At 38.9% G+C, this 14,398-nt stretch overlaps 1 pseudogene; it reads right to left on the bottom strand.

The window, feature by feature from the left end:
• Positions 1-13,596: 13,596 nt before the first annotated feature.
• On the bottom strand, positions 13,597-13,697 carry LOC123951254 (annotated as a pseudogene).
• Between the last annotated feature and the right edge of the window lie 701 nt (positions 13,698-14,398).

Genomic DNA, 14,398 nt, shown 5'->3' with positions numbered 1-14,398 from the left:
ACTGCTCAGTGATACTAAGTATAGTCACGCTGTTGTGCAACCATTCCTTTATTGAGTATTTCTGTACTTTCTGGCACTACAAAATACTCCAGGGTCATCTTCTATTTTTTCTGTTCCAATCCTAGAATCAGCCATTTCTCCAAGAAGCCCAGCTTCCTTTAATTGGAGAATGACATTTAGAAACCAAGATCTGGGCTCTGGGTGTGCTCATTGCTATTGAAATGTCACTGCTTTTAGACATTCTCAGCAGACAAAGCTAGGAAACATGAATATAAATTGATCTAATGTATATACACATATCTATAATTATTTCTATATCCATCTGTATATATATTAAACTAAATATGAGTTCACACCATCTCTGACTCTAATTGAAGCCCACAGAATTCATTTTAGCATTTTCCTTTTGCTCATTTGTAACTTCTTTCTCTGACAGTGAGAAACTTAGCTCTCATTATCAACTATTATATACTACACACAAAATATTTTCAAAATTGTTAAAATGTACTCCTGTAAGAAGCAAATTTCTCAACTGGAGTACCATATTTGTATAGTTTTCTGTCTTTAGCTTTATTTATTTATTTGAGAGAGAGTGTGTGTGTGTATGAGTAGGGGGAGGGGCAGAAGGAGAAAATCTTTATGCAGACTCCCCACTGAGCATTAGCCTGACAGGGGCCTAGATCCTGTGACCCATGAGATCATGACCTGAGCCAAAACTAAGAGTCAGATGCTTACCCAACTGAGACACCCAGGCATCCCTCTATCTTTAGCTTTGTGGTTTCCAGTCAAAACACCATTTTCCAAAGTCACTTAGGTCAACTCCATTTTCCCCCTATCCTCTTCAGTGTGATATATGAATATATATATATGTATACATATATATGTATATATGAATCTAACTGCATTACACAAGTGAAAATCGTATGTATCTGACATATATATTCACACATATATATACGTATATATGCATATATACATATATATACATACATATACATATATACACACATATATGTGTGTGTGTGTGTGTGTATATATATATATATATATAGGTTCCAGTCTGCATTCCATCCCAGGGATCCCTGACATTTTGGTTGACTCCTTTCTTTCCTTCCTTCTTTCCTTTCTTTTTTAAAAAAGATTTTATTTACTCATTTGAGAGAGAACGTGAACAGGGAGGGAAGGGAGAAACAGGCTCACCAGTGAGCAGTGAACCCGATGTGGGACTAGATCCCAGGACCCTGGGATCATGACCTGAGCTGAAGGCATCAACCCCTGGTTGATTTTCTTTTAATTTGCACACATTACTGTTTACTCTTTGTGATGTACTAGTCTATTGGTTTTTTACAAATGCATGCATCTACCACACTATAACCATACAGAACATTTCCAACACCCGAAAAATTTCCTTGTGTGTCCCCCTTGTGATGAGCCATTGCTCCTTCTTCTTTTTTTTTTTTTTTTAAAGATTTATTTATTTGACAGATAGAGATTACAAGTAGGCAGAGAGGCAGGCAGAGAGAGAGGAGGAAGCAGGCTCCCAGCTAAGCAGAGAGCCCGATGCGGGGCTCGATCCCAGCACCCCAGGATCATGACCTGAGCTGAAGGCAGAGGCTGCTCCTTCTTTTAACCCCTGGCAACCACTAATCTGTTTTCCAACCTTATAGTTTTGCCTTTCCCAGAATGTCATATGAACAGAATTACATAATATGTAGACCTTTGGGTCTGGCTTTTTTCACTTAGCAAAATGCATTTAAGATTCATGCATGCTGTGTGTGTCTGTAACTCATTCCTTTTTATTACTCAACAGTATTCCATTGTATGGATGTACAAATCATGTACCATGATTTGTTTTCTATTTATTTGTTAAAGAACATCTTGGTTGCTTCCAGTTTCTGACAAGTATCAATAAAGTTGCTGTAAACATTCACATAGAGATTTTGCCTGAACATAAAGTTTTAATTCACTTGGGTAAATACCTAGGAGTGGATTTGCTTGGTTGCATGGTAGGTTTATGTTTAGCTGTATAAGCATCTGCTAAACTGTATTCCAAAGTGTCTGCACTATTTTGCATTCCCACCGCAATGAACATGCATTCCTACTGCTCTGCATCCTCACCAGCATCTGGTATTATCCGTTTTGGGGTTTTAAACATTCTATTAGTTATGTAGTAGTATCTCATTATGGTTTTAATTTGCATTTCCCTAATGACAAATGCTATTGAACCTCTATTCATATACTTATATACCATCCATATATCTTTCTTGGCAAAGTGTCTGTTCATATATTTTGCCCATTTTAAAATTGGATTATTTATTTTCATACTGTTGAGTTTTAAGAGTTCCTTATATGTTCTGGATATGAATACTTCGCAAATATGTGATTTACACTCATGTTTAGCTTTTCATTCCCTTAACACTACCAATCATGAATATTTATAATTTTTATAAAGTCTAATTTACCATTTTTTCAGGTATTGCACTTTTGGTATTATATCTAAAATTATCACCAAATCCAAGGTCACACAGATTTCCTGCTATGTTTTCTTCTAGAAGTTTTATAGTTTTATATTTTACATCTAGGTCTCTGATCCATTTTGCGTTACATGTAGTGTGTGCTGAGGCTTTTTGTGTGTGTATGCACGTCCCAATGTCCCAGCACCTTGTGTTGAAGCAACTATCCTCTCTCCACTGAATTGTCTCTGCATCTTTGTCAAAGAGAATCTCTACAGCTGGGTGTGATCTTTCCAGAAAGCAAACTCAGTAATAAGGCCCAAGATGTACTAATGCTCTTAGTTTTCTTCAAGACTTCCATCACCTTTATTATTGCATGTATTTTTAATTAAAACCTCTATTTTTCAAGATAGCCTGTTTTTTGATGGGGTGTTTTTTTGTTTGTTCAGATAAAAGAACCTGCTTAAATAGCTTTCCCAGGTCTACTTCTTTCAATGGTCTCCTAGCTGCTGAGTCTTTCTGGCAACTGTTATGGGTCTCTAACTTTAGGGAATGAGTGATTACGTTAATTATCACCTGTTGACCCTTTGAAGCTAAAAGGTGCTGGTAGGGCCAGTTAGTAGAGCAGTTAGAACAATATTGACTTCCTGATATCTGCTTTCCTTGCCTGCTGGGTTTTTTTCCCTTGATATTGTGGAGAGATGGAAGTTCATGAGTTGCTCTAAATTACTCCCTTGGAATGAGGAAGAGGTTGGTGGAATTCTCCATGGTCCTAGGTGATAGAAACCAAACTTGCCATCCCAGGTAATTTATTTCTCCTTGCCCCTGCTCTGGATAATGGGACAGTGTAAATCATGTTGTCAAAGCAAAATATGTACAGATGTTAGGGGGATTGTTGACAGTCTCTGTGTAAAGATCACAATGTACCAACAAAATGTGTACAGATGTTAGGGGTGATTGTTGACAGTCTCTGTGCAAAGATCACAATGTACCAGCAAAATGTATATAGATGTTAGGGGTGATTCTTGACAGTCTGTGCAAAGATCAGACCGTGTTTTCAGAAACTTGCAAAGGGCTTGATAACACATTATTCCTCATTCCCCCTGGAAATTACCCCAAGGGGATAGCTGTTTCATGTGAAGACAAATCCCCCCCACACACACTTAAATAACATGTGGGTGAGATAATCATCCTTAACCAAATTGCATTCTATCTGTGGACCTGTGAAATCAAACTGTCATATGCTTCCAAAATATAATCAAGGATCAGCAAACTTTTTCTGTAAAAGACCAGATAGCAGATACTTTAGGCTTTGCAGCCCCTACATCTCCATAGCAATTACTTATCTCTGCCATTGTATATAGTGAGAGCAGCAACTAACAATAAGTAATTGAGTGGGTGTGGCTGTGTTCTAATAAAACTTTATTTACAAAAAAAACAGGATGTGCTGGAGCTTGGCCTATAGGCCCTAGTTGGCTGACCCCTGAACTAGACAAATCAATTTGTGTAGTTAACAAAAGGTCTTAGAGTTTTTATTGGGATCTTGTTAAACTCATTAGTTAGCGAGAACTGACAGCTTTATGATGTTGAGTCTTTCTATCTTAGAATAGGAATGATTCTCCATTTGGTTAATGCTTATGTGGTATCTGTCCTTAGCAGTTAATTTTTCCTCTATTTATTCCAGTATATGTACAGATTCAATATTTTAGTTCTCATTTTTAGGGATAATGTCTATATGTTTAGATATTCCTTAGCTATTTTCTTTCTCTATAATTTTTTTTCTCTAATCCTCTTTATCTCTGTTCATCTGTTTTATTTTTCTTGCTTTTCTTAATCCTGTCCTCCTTGTTTCTTATTGTGTTTTCAACAAAATCTGTTCTCCTTTGTCTTGCCTTCAATGTGGGCTGTAATAGAAAACATTCAGGGCAAGTAACATAAACCACCTAAAAGTGGCTTATACATTAAGGTAATTTTATTATTTCACATAACAAGAAGCTTGGAAGCAGTGAAATTCCAGAATTGGTTAACCCACGGTCTCCATGAGGTCAGGGTACAGGGAGGGTGACCTTCCCTCTGCTTCTCTTAGCTCTTCACACATGAAAACCAGATGGCTATAGCAGCTCCACACATTACATTGTCATGCGACAGTGTATGAGAAGAGAATACATTTGTGGCTTTGTATCTTTTTTCAGACCAAGGAACACTTCCTCAGAAGCCATTCAGAACACTTACACTTTATCCACCAAGGTTGTATCATATGCTCATGCCTAAATCAGACTCTGACAAAGGGAATAGAATTACCAGGCTTAACTTGTGATATTTAACCTTGGGACTATTTAACCACGGGAGGGGTCCATGAGGCACTTACTATATAGTTTTAGTAATCAAGTCATGCTGATATTGGCTACAGTACAGACACACAGATCAAGGGTATAGATACTTATAAGGTTAATGATTTTTGGCCAAGATACTCAGGCAATTCAACGGAGAAATGATAGTCTTTTCACAAATGGTGCTGGAACAATTGGACACACATATTTAAGAAAAGAAAAGATAAAAAGAAATCCCTATCTATACTCCATATCATATACAAAAATTAACTCAAAATAGATAATATACCTAAATGCATAACTTAAAATATTTAAGCTTCTAGAAGAAATTATAGGAAAAGATTTTTCTATATGGGACACAGAAATATGAACCATAAAAGAAAAATTGACATATGACATTTTAATTTTGTAAATTTTAACTCTGCAAAAGACAGGTACTAAGAAAAAAGGAAAGCTAGCCATGCACTAGAAGAAAATATCTGCAAAACACATATCTAACAAATGTATATACAATATATAAAGGACTTTCAAAACTCAACAATAAGAAAATAACTCAATTAAAAAAATTTTTTTTTTAGTGGGGGCAACAGGCAGAGGGAGAGGGAGAGAGAATCCTAAGCAGGCTCCATGCCTAGTGCGGAGTCCGACACAGGGCTCAATCTCACAACCCTGAGATCATGACCTGAACCAAAATCAAGAGTCGAATGCTTAACCAACTGAGGCACCCAGGTGCCCCCAAACAACTCAATTTTTTTAAATGGACAGAAAGGATTCAACAGGCATTTCACACACACAAAGACATATGGCTGACACATAAGGACATGAGAAGATGTTTAACCTCATAAGCTTCAGGAGGTGAAAACTAAAATCCCAGTGAGACACCACTATCTGAAATTTCAGTAGCTGAAATAAAAAGAGCAGACGACACAAGGCATCAGCAAGGGTGCAAAGTAACTTGAGTGCTTGAAATGTTGCTGATGGAAACACAGAGTAGCACAGCTACCTTGGAGAACCATTGGCAGTTTCTTACGAAATTAAACAAACACCACACCATCCAGTGATCTCACTCTTGGATCTCTACAAAAAATGAACATGCAAAAACCCACAGACACATGTTTACAACACTTTATTTATAATACCAAAACCAGAAACAACCCAACATCCATCAACTAATGAATGAATAAACTGGGGTGCCTCCAAATAAAGGAACATTACTCAGAAATAAAAAAGAACTACTGCTACAGCATAGACAGCTCTCAAAACATTATGTCAAGAGAAAGAAGCCAGACAGAAAAGGCTACAGCCTGCGGATTTTATTTATAGGTCATTCTGGATAAAGCAAAATTATAGGGAGAGAAAACATAGCAGTCCTTGCAGGGGCATGGGAATGAGGGAAGGGAATTGATTATAATTCCTGATGAAAGGGTCACCTTGGCCACAGGCATATCCATTTCCATCGCATATGAATCTGACCGTGCAGGAAGATACTTTATAACCTATCAGTTGGACTTTTTTGACTGAGACTTATTGTTTTATTAGAAAATTAAAATTCTTCCATGAAATATATGATTTGAAAAGAATAAAATGTATTAAGAGGCCAATAGAGATTTTGGTGAAAAGACGGAAAGTAGATAGGAAAAAATCATAGAGGAAGTGAACATAGTTTGATTTGAAACAAGCCAAATGTATTGCTATACGTAATTTCAGATGTGTCTCTGTAAGAGTTTGTGTTATGCCTCTGTGACTTCCCAAATCAGGATGAGGTTGGGTATGTGGGTTGGGGTGGGGGGAACTTGGGAGAGGTGAATTTTTCTGGGTAATGAGGTGAAGGATTAGAACACTGGGGAGGGGTGAGAGCATGAAGAGAAAAGAGAGCAACACTGGCATGGGGGCATGTACATGGGGGAGCAGAAAGAGTTGAGAGCCCTCAGGTAAAGCACCCTATAAAGGGTCTCCTGACTCTAACACACACACACACACACACAGCTTGACCCAGGTCTTTCCTCCTAGAGACTGATCAGGAAGCTGCAGTCTCAGTAGAAGTGATTAGGGCTTCTCTTTGATCATAAAGAGAGTGTGTGATCATAAAGGAATGTTGTCAGGCCATTAGCTTCCTTGGGGAGGGTACCTTTAGTGCCTTCCTTCCAGCTACGACACTAAAGGAGATGAGAATTTGCTGAATTTGGTTATTGCTTTTTAGTTAGGACCAACCACCCCACATGAAAACCCATAAATGTCAGAGTCTGGTGATGATGGAGATGACTCACATGTACCATCTTTGCTCTCGCTGTTCCCTGCTGAGAAGAGCCCTCTTACTGATTCTGTCTTCAGTAAACACTGCTCATCTTTCAAACTGAGCTCAGGCATCACTACAGGAGTCCGCAACTATCTGATTAAAAATTAAAAATTCTGTTTTAGATGATAAAAGGGACTGATTTTAAAATAATACAAAGATATATAATTAAAACAAAAAAAGTCCACTAACTCTTACTCTCTAACTCTACTTCTCTGAGATAACCAATGTAGAGTTTGATATGTATAGTTCCATTTCTTTCCCTTGCCAAATACAAACTGATACACACCTACGTACAAACACGTGCCTGTTCTTCCCACCTACCCCGCCTCACCACCACATACACAAGACTCTGCAATTTGCTTTCCCTTCTCCTTTTATTTAATAATATATCATGGACAGGGGCACCTGGCTCAGTTGGTTGAGCGTCTGACTCTTGACTTCAGCTCAGGTCATTCAGCTCAGCTCAGTGTCCTGGGACTGAGCCCTGTGTTGGGCTTCGCACTCAGTGGGGAGTCTGCTTGAGGATTCCCTCCCTCTCTCTCTGCCTCTCCCCCCATTCATGTGTGCTCTCTCAAATAAATAAATCATATATATATATACACACATATATATGTAACATACATATATATGTAACATATATATAACAGATAATTTTCTATTTTAATAGCAATATCATAATTTATATTTGATACTTGTTACAATACCTAAATTTAATTTTTTAAAAGATTTTATTTATTTATCAGAGAGAGAGAGAGAGAGAACGCACAAGCAGGCAGAGAGAGAAGCAGGTTCCTCGCTGAGCAAGGAGCCTGAAGTGCGACTGGATCCCAGGACCCTGGGATCATGACCTGAGCCAAAGGTAGTGGCTTAACTGACTGAGTCTCCCAGGTGTCCCTCCTAATTTTAATTTTTTAAAAAATAAATTTGTTGTATTATCTCAGGCTTCCTTAGAATTATCAAAATCATCAAAACAAGATGATTGCTATGGTATCTTACTCCTGCTTTACAGGGAAATGTGGTAAACAATTTACTTACTATGGTGTTTGTTTTCAGTTTTTGTTAACTAATCTTTATTACGTTGAGATGGGATCCTGCTAATCTGACCTCAAGTTTTTATTAGGAGAAGCTGCCGAATTTTTTTTCAAATGACTTTTTTTAAAAAAGATTTTATTTATTTATTTGACAGACAGAGATCACAAGCAGGCAGAGAGGTAGGCAGAGAGAGAGGAAGGGAAGCTGGCTCCCTGCTGAGCTGAGAGCCCGATGTAGGGCTCCATCCCAGGACCCTGGGATCATGACCTGAGCCCAAGGCAGAGGCTTTAACCCACTGAGCCACCGAGGTGCCCTCAAATGACTTTTTGACATGTTTTCATTTAATCCATGACTTTTCTCATTTAACCAATTTTAAGTTTTTTTTTTAATGTTGAAGCATTTTGCATTCCTTTGGTCATGGTATATCTTTTTTTTTTCACTATACTGCTGAATTTCATTTGCAATACAGTATTTTACTTATTTAGAAATTTTAAACCTATATAACTGAAATTTCTCTTTAATTTCTTTTTTCTATTTATCAAGCTCTGTGCCTGTATAGCACCATAGTCATAACTCCATCATAATATTTATTACCTTTACGAAAACTGTGTATCTGATTATCTATGCATCAGCAACCAGAGAGCAGGGGATGAGGTCATATTCAATTTTCTGTCCTTTGTGTCAAGCACAATGCCTAGGACATGGTAGAAGCTCAATGCATCTGTGGTGAATGAAGGAATGAAAAGATTTTAGAAATGTTTTCCTTTAATCTAATTTTACCTGTTGGTAGTTTGCCATATATTATCTTTATATCTCTTTAATTCTAATGCCAGTAATGTCCATGTTTCTACCTCCACTAGTTCCCTTGGAAATACCATTACTGAATACAACATTGCAGTTAAAATGAATAAACCAGAGCCACATGCATCAACATGGACAGATCTCAAAAGGATAAGGTTAAACAAAGCAGCAAGGAGACGTAGAGCATGACACTATCTATACAGAGTTTTAAAAATGCAAACAATACTGTGCCCTCGTGTGGGTTATGTGCTGTTGGCTCTCAAGCCCACTCCAGCCTTTCTGTGCACTCTTCTGTGTGGCAAGGGGTTGACAACCGGGGAACTCCAGGTCACAGGCTCTGGTTAGGTCTTGCCAGTGCAAAGCATTGACAGGAGATTAGAAAATGGAAGAAAGGGAGAAGGCATTTTCCTGTCTGTTCCAGTTGTGCTTTGAGCAATGGCAGCAGGATCAAGTGTAGGAAGTGACTGAAAATGAGCATTTTGGTGGTATCAGTGGCTTTTTAGCAGCTGTGGTACCAACGTGCTAGTAACCCAACAAGAAGGAAGCCAAGGGAATAGCTCCTCTGATCCCATTCTCCTCTTCCCCTCAACCTCTTGCCAGTAGTTCCCATGGGGCAAAACCAACCAGAAGTCAGAAGCCAAGAGAGTACAGTGACACAGACTGTATGGCCCTGTTTCCTGAGCGCAAAGAAGGATGGAGAATTGATCTGGTGAGGCAAATGGATGAAACTAAACATCATCCCATTTGCTTCTCCAGGCCCTTTTCTACCTCTGTAATTCCCAGTATTAAATCTCCCGTTGTGTGTAATACATAGAGTGGTTCCCATTTTCCTGACTGGACAGTGACCGATTCAGTCTAGTTTATGAATACCAACACACGTAACAAAGGAACAATAATTTGCACAGGAATGATAAACTCCATACTCAAGATAATGGTTCTCTCTCTCTTTTTCTTTTTAAAAATTTTATTTATTTGTCAGAGAGAGAAAGAGCACAAGCAGGGAAGCCACAGGCAGAGAGAGAAGCAGACACCCCCCTGAGCAGGGAGCCCAATGCCGTACTTGATCCCAGGACCCCAGGATCATAACCTGAGCTGAAGGTGGACACTTACTGGACTGAGCCACCCAGGCATCCCAACATTGGTTACTTCTCAATGGAAGAAAATAGAATGGCACTGGGAATAAGTAAACAGGCAGCATCCTCTGTGTTGGAAATTTTTAATTTCTTAAGCTGGATGCTGAATATATGGATATTTTTAATGTTATTCTCTATGCTTGTTATGTTAGTCTCTATTTTTCCTATTCCAGAACTATTTAGCCATCCTAATGATTATGTGTATAAATAGAATAAGCTGATGAATAAACAAAAAGATAAGACCTGACTCTGAATTCTGACTCTGTCACTTAATAGTTATTTGAGCTAAGTTATGCTATTTAAGTCTGTGTCTTTGTATCCTCACCCATAAAGCTAAAGATAATAGAACATGCCTTATAGGACTATTCTGATGATTAAGTGGAATAATATATGTAAATAGGTCCTAGCACAGTGCTTAATACTTGACAAGCCCTTAGAAAATCAAAGTGTCCTTTTCCCAAACTTTCAGGAAGAGTAAGGCCTTGATTTTGATAAACTTTTAATTTCAGGGGGGCCTGGGTGGCTCAGTGGGTTAAGCCGCTGCCTTCGGCTCAGGTCATGATCTCAGGGTCCTGGGATTGAGTCCCGCATTGGGCTCTCTGCTCAGCAGCGAGTCTGCTTCCCTCTCTCTCTCTGCCTGCCTCTTTGTCTACTTGTGATCTCTCTCTGTCAAATAAATAAAATCTTTAAAAAAAAACTTTTAATTTCAACAATTACACTATGCCTCAAGGAGGTGCTTTCTTTCTTTTGCTTTTTAAAGCCTTTCATGTCCCTTCCCTGATTATAAGAGTGGTGGTTGTTCAATGTAGAAAATTTGAAAAACACAGAAACAGATAGGGATGAAAATAAAAAGTATACTGTAATTTTGCCCCTCATAAACTGCTGTAACTACATAAAAATATTAAAATTAGAATAACACTGTATAGTTCTGGGACATGGTTCTTTAACTTTGTAATATAAGATAAACATTCTTCTGTATCAAATACCCTATGATGTCACTTCTGCCAGCTGCCTATTATTAAAGCGGTTGGGATGCTTAGGTTTCTCTAATATTTCACTACTATAATTCATGGTGCAATGAACGTCTCTGTTGAGAAGTGTTTGCCCACGTTTCTTACTATTTCCTTGAACAAAACAGTTGTGGAAATTTTGGTCAAACTGTATGTGCATCGGATGACATCTTATGGTTATGGCTATTTTGCTTTCCAGAAAGACTGTAAAGAAAGAAAGGTTGTACCAATTTATACTGCCTCTAGCAGTGTTGGAGCGCACTGCTCTTCCACGCCAGGAGGGTACTTTTTACAAGAGAAATAGGAACAGACACGGACTTCATAGCAGACTCTACAGCAATAGAGTCTAACTGGTATGATGTTTAAGGACTACCCACAAAGTGCCATACCTTCGCAGAGCAGAGGGCTTCCGTGGGCCCCTGAAGTCTAATCTAAACGGGATGCCACGCAGAGGGATTCCTGTCAAGTTTCTAAGTGTCACCTTCTGTCTGGAATCAACTAAACATAGACACCAGTTGGATGTGATTTGGGAACTAGTGGATCTGTGGGTTTTCTAAACCTAGACCCAACAGTGATGTAGCTGAAATATAATGCGAAACAAGCCAAGCACTCTGCTGCTGGCCAAGGCCCACGACTTCGATTTCTTGTGTCTTGAACATTCAGCTCTAACCTTTCCCCTGCCTCTAGTCTGAAGGGTCTGAGACCCACTCTGAAGTGGTTAAATGAAAAAGAAAAGAAAGGAAGATAGCAAAAAGCGTCGGCTAATAAGCGCTTCCACTCTTTGTTAATTAATTTCTGCAACTCTAGCCCTCTGGGATCTGCCAGCTTCACTCTGTATTGGAGCCAATGAATTTCAAAAATAATTAAAGTTAATGAACTGCTCTTTGTGGTAGGACCCTGAAAACTTAACAGCCATAATTAGTGGGAAGTGCAAAGTGGGGTAAAGTGTCACTTGCTGATAAACAATTTCCTCATCTTGTTGATACAAGAGTCCTGCCCATATGTGGAAGTGATGCTCCATTGAGTCAAAGAAGACATATGACTGGGTTTACACACTGAAAGTAAATGAAGGACAAATACTGATCTTGAAAATGATTTCCCTAGGCTAAAAGCAGACCCCTCTCCCAAAGTTCCACAATTACTGTATCAAAACGTTGGTAAGAACTCATGACAAAATGTCCAACAACCTTAGAGTGTGGGTCAGGCATCATGGCCAAAGTAGGGCATCAAACTTTATATCCCTGAGTAACAAAAATAAACATGGAAATTAATGGGTGCTGAGAAGTCAAACTCTAAGTTGATGGTGCTCTCTGATTTCAGTTTGGGAAGGATTTTTCAGTGTGAATTTCCTTCTTTCTTCTTTCTTTCTTTTTTTTCTTTTTAAAGATTTTATTTACTTATTTGACAGAGAACGAAATGAAGCGAGAGAGGGAACACAAGCAGGGGGAGCAGCAGAGGAAGAGGGAGAAACGGTCTTCCCACCCAGGGAGCCCGATATGGGGCTGGATTCCAGGACCCTGGGATCATGACCTGAGTCAAAGGCAGGGGCTTAACCCATTGAGCCACCCAGGTGCCACGCAGTGTGAATTTCTTGAAAGCAAATGCAAATGAGGAGTCTGGAAATACTGGCAATGGCTTAGTGGCTGGAAGGAAGTGATGGATTTCAGTACATGGAACCTCACCTAAATGTGGGGTGCCCCACGGAGTTCTGCACGTCTTCATTCTACTGTAAGATGATTTTATTCATTTATTTTTAAAGATTTTATTTATTTATTTATTTTAAGATTTTTATTTTTTTTATTTGCCAGAGAGAAGAGAGAGAGCACACAAGCAGGGGGAGCTACTGGCAGAAGGAGAGAGAGAAACAGGCTCTCTGCCAAGCGGGGAGCCCAATGTGGGGCTCAATCCCAGGACCTGGGATCATGACCTGAGCCGAAGGCAGACGCTTAAACAACTGAGCCATCCAGGCGTCCCTCAAGATTTTAAGTAATCTTTACACGCGACATGAGGCTTGAACTCACAACCCTGAGATCAAGATTCCCACGCCCTACCAACTGAGCCAGTCAGGTGCCCCAGCAAGATGATTTTAGATGGTAAATGGTCAAACATGTTTTTTTTAGCTTAATGGTTATAGATTAATTCTAATTCATATTTAAGCCATTCAACGAGTGCTGTAAAACCTTAATTTCCACAAGTGTATACTTTTTCTTTCAAAAGAAATGTATTTAAGTTTAACCAATGAGAGGAGTTTAAAAATTAAATATGAATGTAGGTAGAACCTGGTTCTGCCAAAAACTGAACATTTGGAATTTTGCAGAGAATGTCAAGGTAGCTATTTCATGATCTTCCTTCTTGAGCTTTAAGATGTACATTTCAACAAATCTAAGAAAATTTTAATTATAAAATGAACCATTGTTTTATGTACCACAAAGAAACAAATGGCTGCCAACTGAACTATGGCCCATGCTTTCTTACCACTTAGAGTTTTATTTTATGTTTAATGAAAGCACTCTTTTAGACTTAGCAGTCATTTTTTTTTTTTTAAATATGGAACACTTCACGAATTTGCCTGTCATCTTTGCTCTGGGGCCATGCTAATCTCTATATTGTTCCAATTTCAGTACAAAGTGAGCACAGTCATCATTTTTTTTTTTAAATCACATATTACAGGGCTGCTTCTGCGCCTTCCTGCATGTAAAGTATGTTTTCACTTCAGTTCATAGCACAGTGGCATCATTTGGAAGATATTTTTACGACAATAAATCTCAAGTCCTGTGGTATTGACATTGCACATCACTCACACGAAGTGGCAGCGAAGGACCTAGGACCACATTTTTGCATGTAGAGCCAGTGATGCCCACAATACCTTTTTGCTGCATCTGATTTCAGAAGAATAAAAAGGTGGGGAAAAAATGTGCATCTTAGAATCAGTAACATACAATAACACCTTCTTCAGGGGTCTTCTCACAGCTCACTGGGAATTGTTTCCTTTCTTGTGTCCTGGGCTTCTTCCAGGAGCAGAGATCACCAACAAAGCTCAGGTCATTCAGAAAGCCTTAGAGGACAGAATGAGCTGGATATCAGAAGGCGGTGAGAGACTTCACACTATTCTGGGTGGGACAGGGTCCTAACTCAGTCACTAGCCAGGCTGTGGCAATGAGATGACTTGGTCATGCCGCAAATCCTAACACGATTGTGATGAAAGTCTATGTAGGACTCACCTCTGTGGCTTCATTTACCCACACGCCTTGCACAAAACAGGTCACAGGTGAAAAACAGTTGATAGGACAGTTAACTGTAGACACTTGATCTCATTCCTCCGTGAAATAATACTGATCTTTCA

This window comes from Meles meles, chromosome 9 (genome assembly GCF_922984935.1).
Source record: "Meles meles chromosome 9, mMelMel3.1 paternal haplotype, whole genome shotgun sequence".
In the NCBI taxonomy this organism is placed as follows: domain Eukaryota; kingdom Metazoa; phylum Chordata; class Mammalia; order Carnivora; family Mustelidae; genus Meles; species Meles meles.
This window is presented reverse-complemented; position numbering and strand designations above follow the sequence as displayed.